The sequence below is a fragment of the Fistularia commersonii genome, chromosome 18 (assembly GCF_037954325.1).
Source record: "Fistularia commersonii isolate RoL2024-O1a breed Wild chromosome 18, RoL_Fcom_v1.0, whole genome shotgun sequence".
In the NCBI taxonomy this organism is placed as follows: Eukaryota; Metazoa; Chordata; class Actinopteri; order Syngnathiformes; family Fistulariidae; genus Fistularia; species Fistularia commersonii.
In genome coordinates this window covers 10,835,063-10,849,641 of record NC_141301.1, presented here as the reverse complement: position 1 = coordinate 10,849,641, position 14,579 = coordinate 10,835,063, and positions in this window count along the sequence as shown.

Here is a 14,579-nt window from a genome sequence, read left to right as displayed (position 1 = left end):
AACCTTTAACACCCAAAGAGCCATTTGGACGCGGTTTCCACAGAAAAGAAAACACTGGAAGCCGCAATTACTTTATGACGTCTGAAATTAAGGTATATACTGTATATACTGCTTTTTATTACCTTTACACCTTGTAAGAACAAGTGTGTAGTGAGTTTATGAAATCCTCGAAGTGCTACAGTGAAAATTGAATTGTATTTATGTAATGAACACAATTTGAACATTTTGAGCTTTGGGCTTTCAGAGCTTGTAGCGGGGCCTTGACCTGAATTTTAAAAATAAATTGGGAAAAAAAATCACTGTATCAGCAAACAATAAAAAATAAATACCGACAAAATATCTTCATAAATATTTATTCTACCTGGTTAATGGGCCTTCTGCTCCTGAACTTTTGCGCACAACATCTGCAAATCGGTTTGCAGATTCTGTTTGATTAAACTGTTTAATTTAGCCTGTTGTGCCTTTTTTAACTATTTAGTGGGTAAAAACAAATCAAATTCACGTATATATTTCTGATATGTACATGTTTTTATGAATGCAAAAGCATAAGCAGGGTTTACGCTGTGAAACTATATTTTAGATAAGATTGTTTGGTCTATCCCTGCTCTTTCATTTGTCATCCGCCCTAAAAATTTAATTTGTAACTAATGTTTTGTATTCTTTATTTCGTGTTGTGATTATTTAGCCTTTTCAAATAGAATGATTTATTATTATTGTGTTATCGTTTGAAACATATGTGTCCAAGGCTTATATGTTACCCACATTTTGTGCCATTGATATTCATTTTTTGGTCACACAACTGAGTGACGTTTTAGAAATTCAACATGAAATCAATGTTACATTATCTTCATTGTCTTTAAATGGTGAACTCTTTCCTTGAAGTACTGCATAATTTGAACACATTTACTCAAAAGAGGCAAGTAAAAAATTATACTGATAATAGAAAAGATTGAATTCTATACAGCTTGTTGTTGTTGTTTGATGGGTATGGAGTACTGGTGAAAGCAATAAATGTTTAAATTCATTTATACCAAGTATGGATGAAGCTGGAGTAGAATGCAAATCTTTCTGTAACAAGAACTTGAATTCTTCCATGTTATTGCAAACGGAACAAAGTATTTTGTCGATTGTTGAGAAATATGTTACCTGAAAGACTCAGTGCTTCCTCTCCAGTCTCTTATCAGGCATCTGCAAATTTCAGTCATTTTGAGCTTTTGTTGTTGATTTTACAACATGATTGTATTACAGAATATAAGCACCTCTGTTTAAAATGTAAACTGGATGAAGCTAACTAATCTCCCTGCTCAATGCAGGAATTTTAGGAAACATTTGGGTTGTATCCTACAGTACAGGGCAAATCTAAGTGACATAAAACTGGCATATATTTGACATTCATACAAATACAGTTGATGCATTTGCAGAGATTTCACCCCCGCCATTTTCTATGTGAAATAATCAAAATGACAAATGACATGAACAATAACAAAATGCTGCAGTGTGTGATAAATGGCGTGTATAAATAATAACAATTATTATTTGCATGATCATTTCCTGTGGCTTGATCTATATTTGATTTACATGGTCCTTTACTTGCAGACATATGAATTGAATGATGTGATTGTGGGTTTCCCATTGAGTTATATCAAAATATCATCACCTCACCTCCGACTCCATGCCAGTGCTAAAATTAGATTGCAGGAAAAGGACTGGAAATGGCAAACTCTTCTGCGCTGCTCAGTGGAATGGGCTGTGGTTGGTTTCATCACATTTCACAGCTAATTTCATGCAGGGAAAATGAAAGATGCAAATATGTTTGCGGTATCAAGCATGAACCAAGATTTATAACTGCTGTCGGGGGGATCTCATAGGTCTCCCACCACAACAGCCGACATCAATCATGTGATGAATCCCTTGAATTAGTGCCCCCCCCCCGAAGTCACTCAGCGGCTATTAGGTGCATGAGAGGAGCCATCGTCATAGCTGACATTCCAGTTCACTTCAACACTTTCCCACCAAATCAGTTTACACACAAGAGTGTCTTCCCCCATTTATGTCAGCACCTCCTGGAAATCAGATATCCGGGCTTCTGCAAATTCCCTTGGCATTAAATATAAATCATCGCCCTTTACAGTAAAGTAAATAAATTACAAATAATTGTTTTCTTACAAGTGCACTTAAGATTAATGTGTAAACATTACTTGTTGCTGTATTTGCTTTTTTTGTTCAGATTATGTCAAATGTGAGGAACTTTCTTTCTGTAAAATTGCCCTTATTGATGACCAGAAGCTACCATTTTGCTCCTTGTGGTAGGTGAGTGTTATTCTGCACTACGTGTAGTCATGTATTAACACATTTTTTATCAATTCACCTATTGTACATTGGGCCTTACAGCGAGTGCAGCAGAGCGTCTCCACCTGAGTGAATGGGGGCTTCAGCCTATCCCAATTGTTAATGGCCGAGAGGTGGACCGGTCACGAGTCACAGGTGCCACATTTAGAGATATGCAATCATTTTCTCCCTCATTCACACATCATCCAGGGACAAACAACTCTCACTTTCATTTGCACGTTTGAGTAATCATGATTCTCTAATAAACGTTCTATATGTGTAAGTGTACAGAAGACTCTGAGGAAAGCGACACGAACACGGAAAGCACACACAAACTCTACACAGAAAGGCCCCACTATAATGACTTGAAGTCATGGAGCAAGATGTGTGATGATTTTACCAGAGTGGTTTAACCATATGGAAATCAAAACATCTTTGTAATACTCAGTACAAGTACTTTACTTTATAATAAATTTACATTCAAAGCTACATCCAATATTAAATAACAATTCAGCTATCAGCTGCTTCCAATGATCTTAGCTGATTTCTATTTTAATAGCATTGCTTTACAATGCTGTAAATACTTACATACTGAGCACTGCGTATATTCATGTCTGACATGATACTGGTGTGCACACAGTTAAAAAAATAAAATAAAATAAAGGAAAAAAAGCAAAAAAAAAAAAAAAAATTGTGTTACTGGCAGGTTTTAAGACTCAATGAAACTCGATCAATGGAGGTGTTGCTGGTGGCGATAATTGATCTTTGTGACCTCATGCTCCCAGTGATTTATTACATAATGTATAGACATTGCCGAGGTGACAGGAGGCCACCTTGTCCTACGGTTAAAATCCTGTTTCATATCACAAACAAGAATGGAAATATATTTAGGTGCATTTCTATTTAACTCACAAACAAAGTGAATCCCAACAGACAGACAATAGAAATGAGAGAAAAGCGAAAATGCAGATGTGTCAACATTATTAATAACCTCCTCCATTTCACCAGCAAGTCGTTAGATGATAAAGTAAAGCCTCATACAATCCTCAGAGATTCAATCCTGGCCAGATGTCAGTTTAATAAATGAGTGTAACTGACTCATCAGGAATTTTGCTTGTTTCTTTGATGTAAATTACATAATCAATACTGTGCTCCTTCTTAAGTAGTCATATATCCATTTTTATTACACTTTAAATACTGGTAAACATTGACAAATAACTTTACATATATGTAAAGTAAATGAAAATAACTTTATATATATATATATATATTTTTTTTTAATATCATAACTCACTTTGACATAAATCATATCCCCAAACATTGTGGCACACATAACATTCTTTAAAATAAAGAGAATCTCTCTCACCTCAGTATTGATATATGTTAGCTGGACCAAAAATGATAATCAGAAATGAATTGTATCATGAATAACATGTGATTTGTTTACATTCATATTCTCATTTCTTATTGTTGCCAAGCAAACAGCACCCTTTGGATGGAGCAAACCAAACATCTCTTAGATAGCTTTAGTCGACAGGGCAGTAGCAAGAACAGTGGCTGATATTGCACATAAGTACTATAATTTTATTTAAAATTTGATTTCAAACATCTGCGATCTTACACCCTTCATTTTTTCTGTTTCAGCACAGTTTAATAACCAAAAAAAAAACCTTGTGTGTATACCGATGTTTAGGCCAGATGTTTCTCCTCAGCTCTACTTCCCAATAAGCAGAAGCAAAGATGCTAGAGTTGTACGCAGGTCATATCAGCAGGTGGCAGTCTCACAACAGAAAATATAAATAAATTGAAAAAATAAAAACAAGAACTGGCATTTAGATTTCCCGATGAGATAATCAGTTAAAGAAAATGATGCAAACTAATAGGCTGTGAATGTTTTTCAGATATTTGTTTATCATAGGCATTTCAAAAATGGACATCTGAATTGTAGAAAAAGTATACACTTGGTACTAGAATTTAGTTTTATGTTGAAGTCAAAGAGTTAGTATAAGGATACGGCAAAATGAAATGGCTTGGACAAGTTAGCAGACTACACAAAACAAAATGTAATTTCCCTGTCAGACTGTTCTTGTATAGCAAATGCATGCACGCCCACACACACACACACACACACACACACACACACACACACACACACACATACACACACGCACAAACACACACACACACAAACACACACACACACACACACACAATCCAAAGGCATCCCCAGAGCCCTTGCATTTTAATCTCACACATTTCTGCAATTAGCTTCTTTACAGTAGTGTTTCCTATGTGTTTCACAGCTCCAGCCATAGACTCATTTTGTTGCTTATCTGCAATCACTGATTACCGATGGGAGGCTTATTGACCTGCTGCAAGCGCACTTTTTAAATAAGAAAAAAAAACTATACCTCTATTTCAAAATCACTGTTGTTCTCCAGCTAAAAGATTGGCTTACATAATTTCTACAATCTCAAAACCTCAACGAATTAAAGGCAAAAAAGTACCAGAACGGTCAAAGTGACACGAAATGAAAATTAGTTACATATTTTCAACTTTACTGCAGACCTGAACTTCTGCTGTGAGCCGAGGTCATACATGTTCCTGCCCCCTCAGCAGTTATCAAACAGCAGGAGGCCAGTGGAGCCGTACATTTTCAGTAAAAGCGGAGCAAGCGGGGTACCACAAAGAGCACAATGTGTGTATATATATATACATATATATATATATATATATATATATGTATATGTGTGTGTGTGTGTAAGTGTATGTGCATGTGTGTGTGTGTGTGTGTGTGAATTTATAGAAGCAATATCTCCTATTTTGGCATGTATGATTCATCTCCTTCTTCCTTTTTTCTTTCCAAGGCTTTTCATCTTCCTCAAAATCCATACAGAATAACATGGAAATGAATCCTAGATTGTAGAAAACCTTGAATTCTGACTGCACTAACCCACATTTTTCGAAAGGAAAGGATTCAGTGGATATGAATATTTAAGCCAAACCTTTTTTTTTTCTTTTTTTAAAAAGAAATATGAAGCAAACTGCTTCATATTTTAGTGCCGTGGAGAAAAGTCACTCTTGAAAACAAAAAATGAAACAAATAAATCGTTGGTAGACAAGTATGACTGTTGAAGAGCCAACAAGGGGACACTCCAGGTACACTTAAGTCACAGTAATAGATTTTCCTGCTCTATAGGATCATGATAATGAGGAATCGACGACGTTGTTGTATCAGAACTAATTGCGTCATCTGCACATTCAATGATTCAGTGTATTTCACAAACTTTTCTTTTATTACTAAAGATCTGTTATCCAGTTTTAACCTAAAGCATTCATTACTTTTTACACAGCTTGGAAACACAATTTCAAACACGGAGTGTGCAGGATAATGGTTAAATAATGGATGGATGTAAAATGCAGCAAAATTACATCTTACAGGTGAATGCATCTGAAAAAAGGCAAACATTTAACAGCAGAACTGAAGAGACTTCGGGGTGAATATCTAATTCTTTCTTTTTTTTTTTTTGCTGTTCTCTTCTCTTATCCGTGATTAGCTCCTCATCCAATGCCTTATCTCCCTAGATGAAGGAGATTAATGGCAGCAAAACCAGCCACTGGCTGCATAAGGAAGCACAATTTAGCTGTAATGAAAGTGTGAACCCCAGCAGACATGCTTGATTTACAGTAGCAGCGACACTTTATCTTGTTTATAACTGACAACACTTTCATGTAGGCAAATCCGACAAAGATCGGTCACCATAAATCAAATGAAGGAAAAGAAGTCGGCTAATCCCTGTTTGAAAAACTTGAACCAATTCAGGAGCTGGATTTGGATATCTGGAGCAGATTTAAAAATCATACTCCCAAAAATGAAGGGCATGTGGTGGCAATTTCGCCTGAAGTACAAAAGCAATGAGTCAAAGTCAGTAAAATAAGACAAGCAGTATCTTTTAGTAAGAGTGACACATCGCACGTGTAAGAGATCCACATGAGTTAGTGCCCTCAACTGACAAGCTAACACACCCGGTTACTTGAAGATATGCATAGAGGATCAGCAAATAAATAAGATGGGGTGATCAGAAGTTTTGAATGTCGCATGGATTAAATTAATCCATCCATTGTTTATAGAGCTTATGCTGAGAACCGTGGGGCCGGTGCCAATCCCAGCTGTCATTGGGCGAGAGGCGGGGTGCCTCCCGGACCGGTCACCAGATGATCACAGGGCATGACAAATGAAGACTACTCGCTCACTCATCTCTGCAATTTTAAGTCTTCAGATAATCTGCTCCATGCTTTTGAATTGTGGGAAGAAACCCAGAAACCACAGAGAAAACCAACACTGACACGGGGAGAACATGGAAACATGGAAACACAAAGACACAAGCCGAAATTGAACCATGAAATAATTACAATCTGTATTTTCTAACTATGCCATTAATATATATATATGCATATATATGTACCAGTATGTGTATATGTGTATATATATATATATATTTATATCTACATATGACGCATTCATGTGAGTTTCTGTTTGACAGCAAAATACTGACTGGTACTGTCTGAGACAAAAAGTAAAAAAAAATGAATGAATAAAGGGTTCACTAAATAAAGTCAAGTACCTGATCTAACCAAAATTTCAAAACCCGGCATTTCAAATGATATGATGAATTGCCCCGCCTGGATGATTTTAACTGAATCTGTGAAGGATCTTTGCATACAGTACAGTATATGCCCCATTTGGTGTGACACATTTGCGAGTGTTTCTCTGCAGAAAAGACCATTATTTGAACAGCTGCCATTAGTGGAGGCCATTCAAACTCATCCTATCAGTAGCTGATAAGCAGATTAGCAGAGAGTTGGGGGTGGAGGGTGCTTTCTTAGATAATGTGCCAGTGTCTCTGCAGTCTGAGCTACTGGGGCTGATAATGCCACCAACTGAAAGGATCCAAACTCAAAATCAATTTCCAGATTTAGGAGAGGCCAGTGGAAAGGCAAGTGCTGTGATTATTGTGATGGAGCCAAATGGGAGACGAGAGGGATCTTTTTGACTTTTTCCTGATTTTGAGGAAATATAAATTTCTCCATCACAGCTGCAGTACCAAGTGGATGTCACGTTGCCGCTGGCAAAATTCTGAGATGCACAGCCTCAGTCATTACCACTCAATAAACTGGAATGTATATCTTTCACAATTCGTCTCTCATGCTGTTATATCTATTTTTACCATTATTTTACAAATACTCATCTGCATTCAGATGTAGAGCCATCACAAGAGATAAAAAAAGACAATTTATCCATAGCTTTAAAACATCTACAGAGGTCTTCTAAGTAGTTTTATCAGCCCCACCTATATGTTTATTTTACACAAGCTGAACAATAACAATAATATTTACAATATCACTAACAATAACAACAACAACAATAATAATAATAATAATAATGACAAATCCCATAGTATTACTGCTTTGCTTGAACAGTATGGCATGTTGAGAAATGTGCAGGAGAATCAAAAATCACATTCAATCAAACAGACAATTTGTCTTTTGGAAATTAGACAGCTCTATCTGATGGTAAACTGATGTCTTTTCAGGTGATGGATCTTTTACACCTATTATTCAGTGACATCAAGTGTCGTAGTTACATTGATGTGGAAATATTTGATGGCATCTCCAGTATTGATACATTTTTAAAGATCTGATTTCAATCTCAAATATAACTATTTTTTTTTTAAATCAATAAACCTGTTCAGTGTTGAAATGGAAAATGTGTTGATATAGTAAAGGTCAGAAATGTGAAAAACACTTCACCTTGAAGGCTACACATAAATATTTCCTCCAGTCTCTAAATTATCTTCTACTATTTTTACTTCTTATTTTTTTCTGACTTAATAAATGTCACCAGTGTTACCAATCAGAAGCTTTCTGAATATTTTCTTGATTGCAAGTCTTTTAAAAACAAAGCACACAACATTGCTGTGAAGTTACCTGCACTGAAAAATGGCCTTTAGAATAACCCAAACAAATCAAATTTTCATGCAGAGAGACTGGGTGTAATTATCAGGAGTGGAGGATTTATCTTTATTTTTATTAGCTTTATCTCTGCTCCCTTTGTAATTTGGGAAGTTAGAGTATGTCTATCCATCAAACATTTATTTATTCATTCATTATCTATACGGCTCATCCTGCTGGAGCCTATTCCGGCTGGAATTGTGCAAGAGGATTCACTCTGGACCGGTTTGCCAGTTGTTCACAGGGCCACGTGCGGAGGCAAAACCATTCATGCTCTCGTTCAAACATCATATAGAGAAATACAGCCATTCACTCTCTAAAATGCACAGGCCGTTTGGATTTATAATTTAAAACACTGTCTGAAACTAGCCCAAAACACTTCACACACATTTCAACTTGTTAACTGTAATCACACATTATATACAAACTTAGAAAGTGAACCATATGGTCAATTGTTGGTTTCATCACGCGTGCAGGAAACATGCTCGGCTCCTGTAAACATTACCATTCATCTATTATCTATACCGATTATACTGCACTCAGGGACGTGTGGGTGCTTGAGCCTATCCCAGCTGTCGTTGGATAAGAGGCTGGGTTCACCAGTCCATCACAAGGCCACAAAAAAGACAAAAAACCATTCACTCCCTCCTATACTTCAGGCTTCCAATTAACAATTTGTACTAGTTTTTAGATTGTTGGGGAGAAAGCAAGAGAGCCAGGAGGAAACATGCAAAAAACCCAGGGAAAGGCCCCCTGTCAGATTCAAACCAAGGATCATCTTTCTGTGAGGCAGATGATCTAAATGTTACCATCCATCATACAATAAAACTTTAGAGTAATAGCAAATGTTGACATACTTGAGTGTTCTGTGTTATCTATTTCCTGAAAGGGATATTATTTAACATTTTGACAGTTTGATGCATGGTGTCTGCAAAGTTTGAGCTCCCACTATGCATCAAACACTTAATCAATTAGAAAATAAAAGTCACTAAAAAAATGATTCGCTTCCCAAACAGCAGTAACATAGCAGATGCATTTACAGACCTGAGCATGTTTGTATGGTAATATATGATGTTGCATTATGTAAAATCAGGCTCATAGCACTGATGTTTGTCTACTGGTGTTAATAAAAAGTAATAAATCATTGTCATGGTAGTTTTGAGCACATAATGACAAATCCCCGCAGGTCCTTTGGTGAGATCTGCGTTGCGGGAGTATCCAAACTATACTTGTTATTGCGTACTGAAACTGCCGTGGTGTAAGACAATTGATAGAAATTGAAAGAGATTTAACCAACAAACAAATATATTTGAAAATTATATTTTTATTTACATCCATCAGTCAGAATGAACCTTAAGGCATAGTCGCCCTGGTTCTGATTCCAGTATTCAACCCATTAGTTAACTGAGGAATGTCAACTGCACGCATGTAAATGTAAAAATGTAAAAAAATGTTGAACTATATGTTTAATTTGCCATGCTTGAGAGAACTGAACTCATCCAGTGAATGTTGAAGCCCGAAGAGGTGAGGTCGCTTATTGTTCCACGCAATAACCAGCTGTTGTTTATTCCGCCATAAATACAAGGAGAAGTGTGCGGGCAGATGCTCCGATGACACGCTGAGTGATGAACACCGTCTGCCAGCATCTGTGCCACAGTAAATGTATGCGCAGACAGAGAAACAGACAGATTGACAGACACGTGCGCACACAGGGAAGCTGCATCAATGACCTACAAGGGTATGAATGAGTGACCTGGAGAGGTTTTTGTTTGGATTTGGTTGTGAGCAGCTTTATGATGACAGGTAGTGGCATCTAATATTTAACCGCAAAACAGAGTTTTAGACTATCTGTATAAAAATAGTAACAATATTACATAAAAATATTACAACATATTTTTTTAATCTATTCAACGATTTGCTTATTTGTGCATACTGGAAGTACACACTGCAGGCTGTATTTTCTATGACTGCATCTCACCTTTGCAAGTTCACCCCCGAAAGCTTTGATCGCGAGTGAACAGTAACAGACTTGATCAGGTCGAAACCTGATGAGATGAAGCTCAGAGTCACAGCACGGGGTCAGGATGCAGGCTGCATGGCAAATGCAAGCAGCATGTGGTTGTGTCTTTTAAAAAAAGGCTGTTTTAGTTGAATGTTTACTCAGTTCATCTCGGAATCACAAGATTTGCGAGTCTGATGACTGTAAAATTTATCTTTGATATTATGGTAATCCTATTGGACAAGCACGTCAAGGATTTGAATAAAAAATATGAAATCTTTAGTTACACAAGTGGGTTAGTTCCGTGATGAAAAATGAGACGCGGGCTGTGAAACAACGAGGAACAATTTCACCTGTAAAATATTTCAGTTTTCAGTTTCCAACGGCGAAGCAGTTTATCACCTGTGGTGTTTGCTGTCAAAACTGCATCACACAGTCTCCAACCACATGGGAGAAAAATTGTTCTGCACGGAAAATAAAGCAAACAATGGTATTTCTGTTTATACATTTGTCAGGTGCTTTGACTGTCATGGTTTGGAAGTTATTTCAGTTAATTTAAGGGTTTTTTAACAGCAGCTTGGTTTAGTCTGGCTGCAGTAGATACTTTCCCTGGTGGGATGGGAACATGGAATTCGAGCCACTGGTTTGCTGGAAAGCAGTAACGCAAACAATAAACTGAACTCTTCAGTGAGCTGCAGAGCTGAGTATCGATTCATCAGGACTGTCTCCTCGAAAACACAGCGGCTTTGTTTTTTTTTGGAGCACACAGTGGATTCAATATAGGTAACGGCATTACCTATTGTAGATCCGCATTGTGATGTTTGACCCCATTGCTGTCTGCACATGGAAGACTGATTATTGATCAATGTATTTAGGAAATTATTATATTTATATTGTATTCAAGTTATAGAAAAAACTAAAAACTTAAAATTACATTTCTGATGACAACCTTCCTTGAATGTACACACAATGCAATGCAATAGAACAGCAGAGCAGGTGTATCAATATTCTTTGTCATATTCACTATATTAAAATTGGTATTTAACACCAAATTAGTGAAGTATATCTAATACAGAGTTCCAGAGAATGTTGCAAAAGCTGAACGTTTGGATGGATTTAAAAAAAAAAACAAAAAAAAAAACTTTGGTTCTGTACTTAAGCGCAGTGCATTGGATTGTCTGAAAGCAAGCATGAATAAGAAGCAGATGGAAATGAGGATGGTGAAAAAAAAACCCTCCCTTTTCTTTTAAGCTTTCACGTCAGCTGGTCAAGCAGGAATGGGTTCAAGTAATTAGAGAGCAAAAATCCGCTGATCATATAAAACTTGTATAACATAAAAAAAAAGTGATACCACCACAGTACATGTTTACACTTTAAAACTTTTCACCCTCTCATCCCAGTTATTTGCGGGAAAAGTGTGGCAAAAAGAACCTAGAGCAGTCGGGGGAGTATAATCAGCCTATTCTGTGCATATTGGCACATCTTTAAAAGGTAGTTATCCGAATCCCATAAAAATGCATTTTATTTAATCTTATCTGGTTTTATTTTATTTTCTAAAGTGGCCACAGAGATGTCCACTTCCCCTCCTTTGCAATGGAGAGACATACATGGTTTTATAACAAAAATCTTTTCATGGACTTTTAAATGAGCCTGTTTGTGCAACTGAGGGAGCCAAAATTGAATATGGGACCGAGCACAACTAATAATTGTGACAGCGTCTGATTCATGGCTTCATTCCACTTAAAAATCACTTCACTCAAGTTTTCTTGTGCCTTTTCTAAGCATGGTACAAATCCAACCCACTCTACTGAAAAGCCAGGAAACGGGTGGAGCATTACGTGTGAAGCACCATGGGATAATACGTCTCTAGCATTGTAATTTGGGTCCTTCTGTGTTGAACAGTTATTCTAAAATGGTAGTTCTACAGATGATAGCCACGCAGAACCTTAAAGGTGTTTTGTGGATTTGAAAACCAAATGTTATGAACGTTAACTGCTATCACCTTCTTGAAATGGAAACGACTGCAGGACACGCTTTGCCATGCATTAATACAGTAAAGGTTTGATAAAGATTCTACACAACAAAACAAGTGAAACGTCACATCAGCATGTCCTGTTGCAATTTTTTTAGGAACAAAATTGTCTAATAAATAAAACGCATGTGATACTTGTGGAGTCCAATATATTTTTAAGTGCACTGTGGAGGTAGTAGAGTTAATAAAAACATGAGACACGAGAAAATCTCATTATTATTGTTTTCATACTAATATTCTGATACTGTTATACATGTAACCATAGGAAATGCAGGAGTTAGAGTTCACTTTTTTATGCTTCATGCAAATCCATCAACCTTTTTGGAATTGTAGTGCATAAAGTAAATAAGAATAAGAATAAGAACAACTTTATTTATTCCGAAGGGATACAAATCAAATATGAAGTGTGAAAGTTAAAGCTATAAAGTGTTTAAATAAATACATAAAACAAATAAAATAAATACGGTGGGCACTTATTTGAATTAATATCACATCGTATTTCATGTTATCAGTGTAACAGTGTATCATATCGGTTCATTAAAGAAAGCATAGGAAATTAAGACCATTATCAGATCCACTATCAAAGAGAAATCTCAATGGTACATCAGCGCTATCTCTACTGCTAAGACGAAAGTAAACGCTCTGCTGTCCCTCTGGAAAAACCCTTTGACAAATCATCCGATACCATCACATGTCCGCATGTAAAGTCAGCGGTACCTCACAAGCAGAGGCCGGGACTCTGATGCAGCAGATTCTATTTTTTACTTTGGCACATGAACATGGTCAAATTTTGTCATGGGCATGGATGCTTTGTGGTGGTCAGTGAGGATAGAGGATTCTTTAATGCAACATTTTGGATTATACTGTGTAATATATTTTCCTGCTCTATAGGATAGATTATGATAATGGGAAATTGACGACATTGTTGTATCAGAACTATTTGCTTCATCTGCACACTAGATAATTCAGTGTATTTCACAAACTGTTCTTTTATTACTAAATATCTGCTAACCGATTATAACACAGCTTGGAAACACAATTTCAAACATGGAGTGTGCAGGATAATGGTTAAATAATGGATGGATGTAAAATGCAGCGCAATTACATCTTACAGGTGAATGCATTTGAAAAAAATGCAAATATTTAACAGCAGAACTGAAGATTGTATGGGGTGAATATCTAATTCTTTCTTTTCTCACTGCTCCAGGAAGGTTGTGTCTGCAAACTGTGAGAGTGTAACCGAAGAAATAGTAGCTGAATGGGAAAATGAGAGGGGTGACAAGTGATGACAGAGCCGTCTAATAATAGGAAGGGACAGAAAAGTGATGAAGGACAGTGGAAGAGGATGCTGCAGAGGAGATGAGAGGGCACCAGAGAGGGTGACTGGATTGGACAAGACAAAGTGGAAAAGAACAAGACTGAGTCATCATTATGGTAATAAAGAACGGCGGAGAGTGCTGAGCAGCAGATCTGTGCTGACTCACGGAAACGCATTTTCACAAAACACAGCTTCTCAACACACCGCTGTGTGAATATCATCCGTTCAAGGTCGGGAAATACATGCATCATTATGTAAGTAAACTGCCGAGCCTTAAAAATGCAACTCGATCCCCCCCTAAGTCTGTTTCAACAGTCATCTTCACACTTAAATGCATGAACGTTTCATCTGTAATGGACCATTAATAGTTCCTGTAACCATTGGTTACTCTCCCAACAGTCCACTCTCACAAAACACAACTGCTATGTAATCATTTTTGAAATTCATCAGTGCAACCATTTAAGCCCTAATCCTGATGTCAATACTTGCATATGGAGCTGGCCGTTATGATTTGAATTTCTTTGAATACATTTTACATAATATTTCATGCAATCAGTTTAATTAATAAGTTTATCAATAATTTCATGCTTGTATATCATCATGGTGCACCTCCAAATAATCTGTTGAAGTCAATTGACCTCGTATTTTGCCACATCTCACTTTGGAGGTGACCTGCCTAGATATGTGTGTGCACGTGTGTGCGCATGCACACACACACAAATATATATATATATATATATATATATATATATATATATATATATATGAAGAGAAAGAGAGAGAGAGAGAGAAAGAGAGTGAACTGTTGGAAATAAGGAAAACAGTCTTTTACAAATCTTTTATTTCACCTTGCAATTTGTAATTACTCCTGGTCATAACAGAGAAACTCA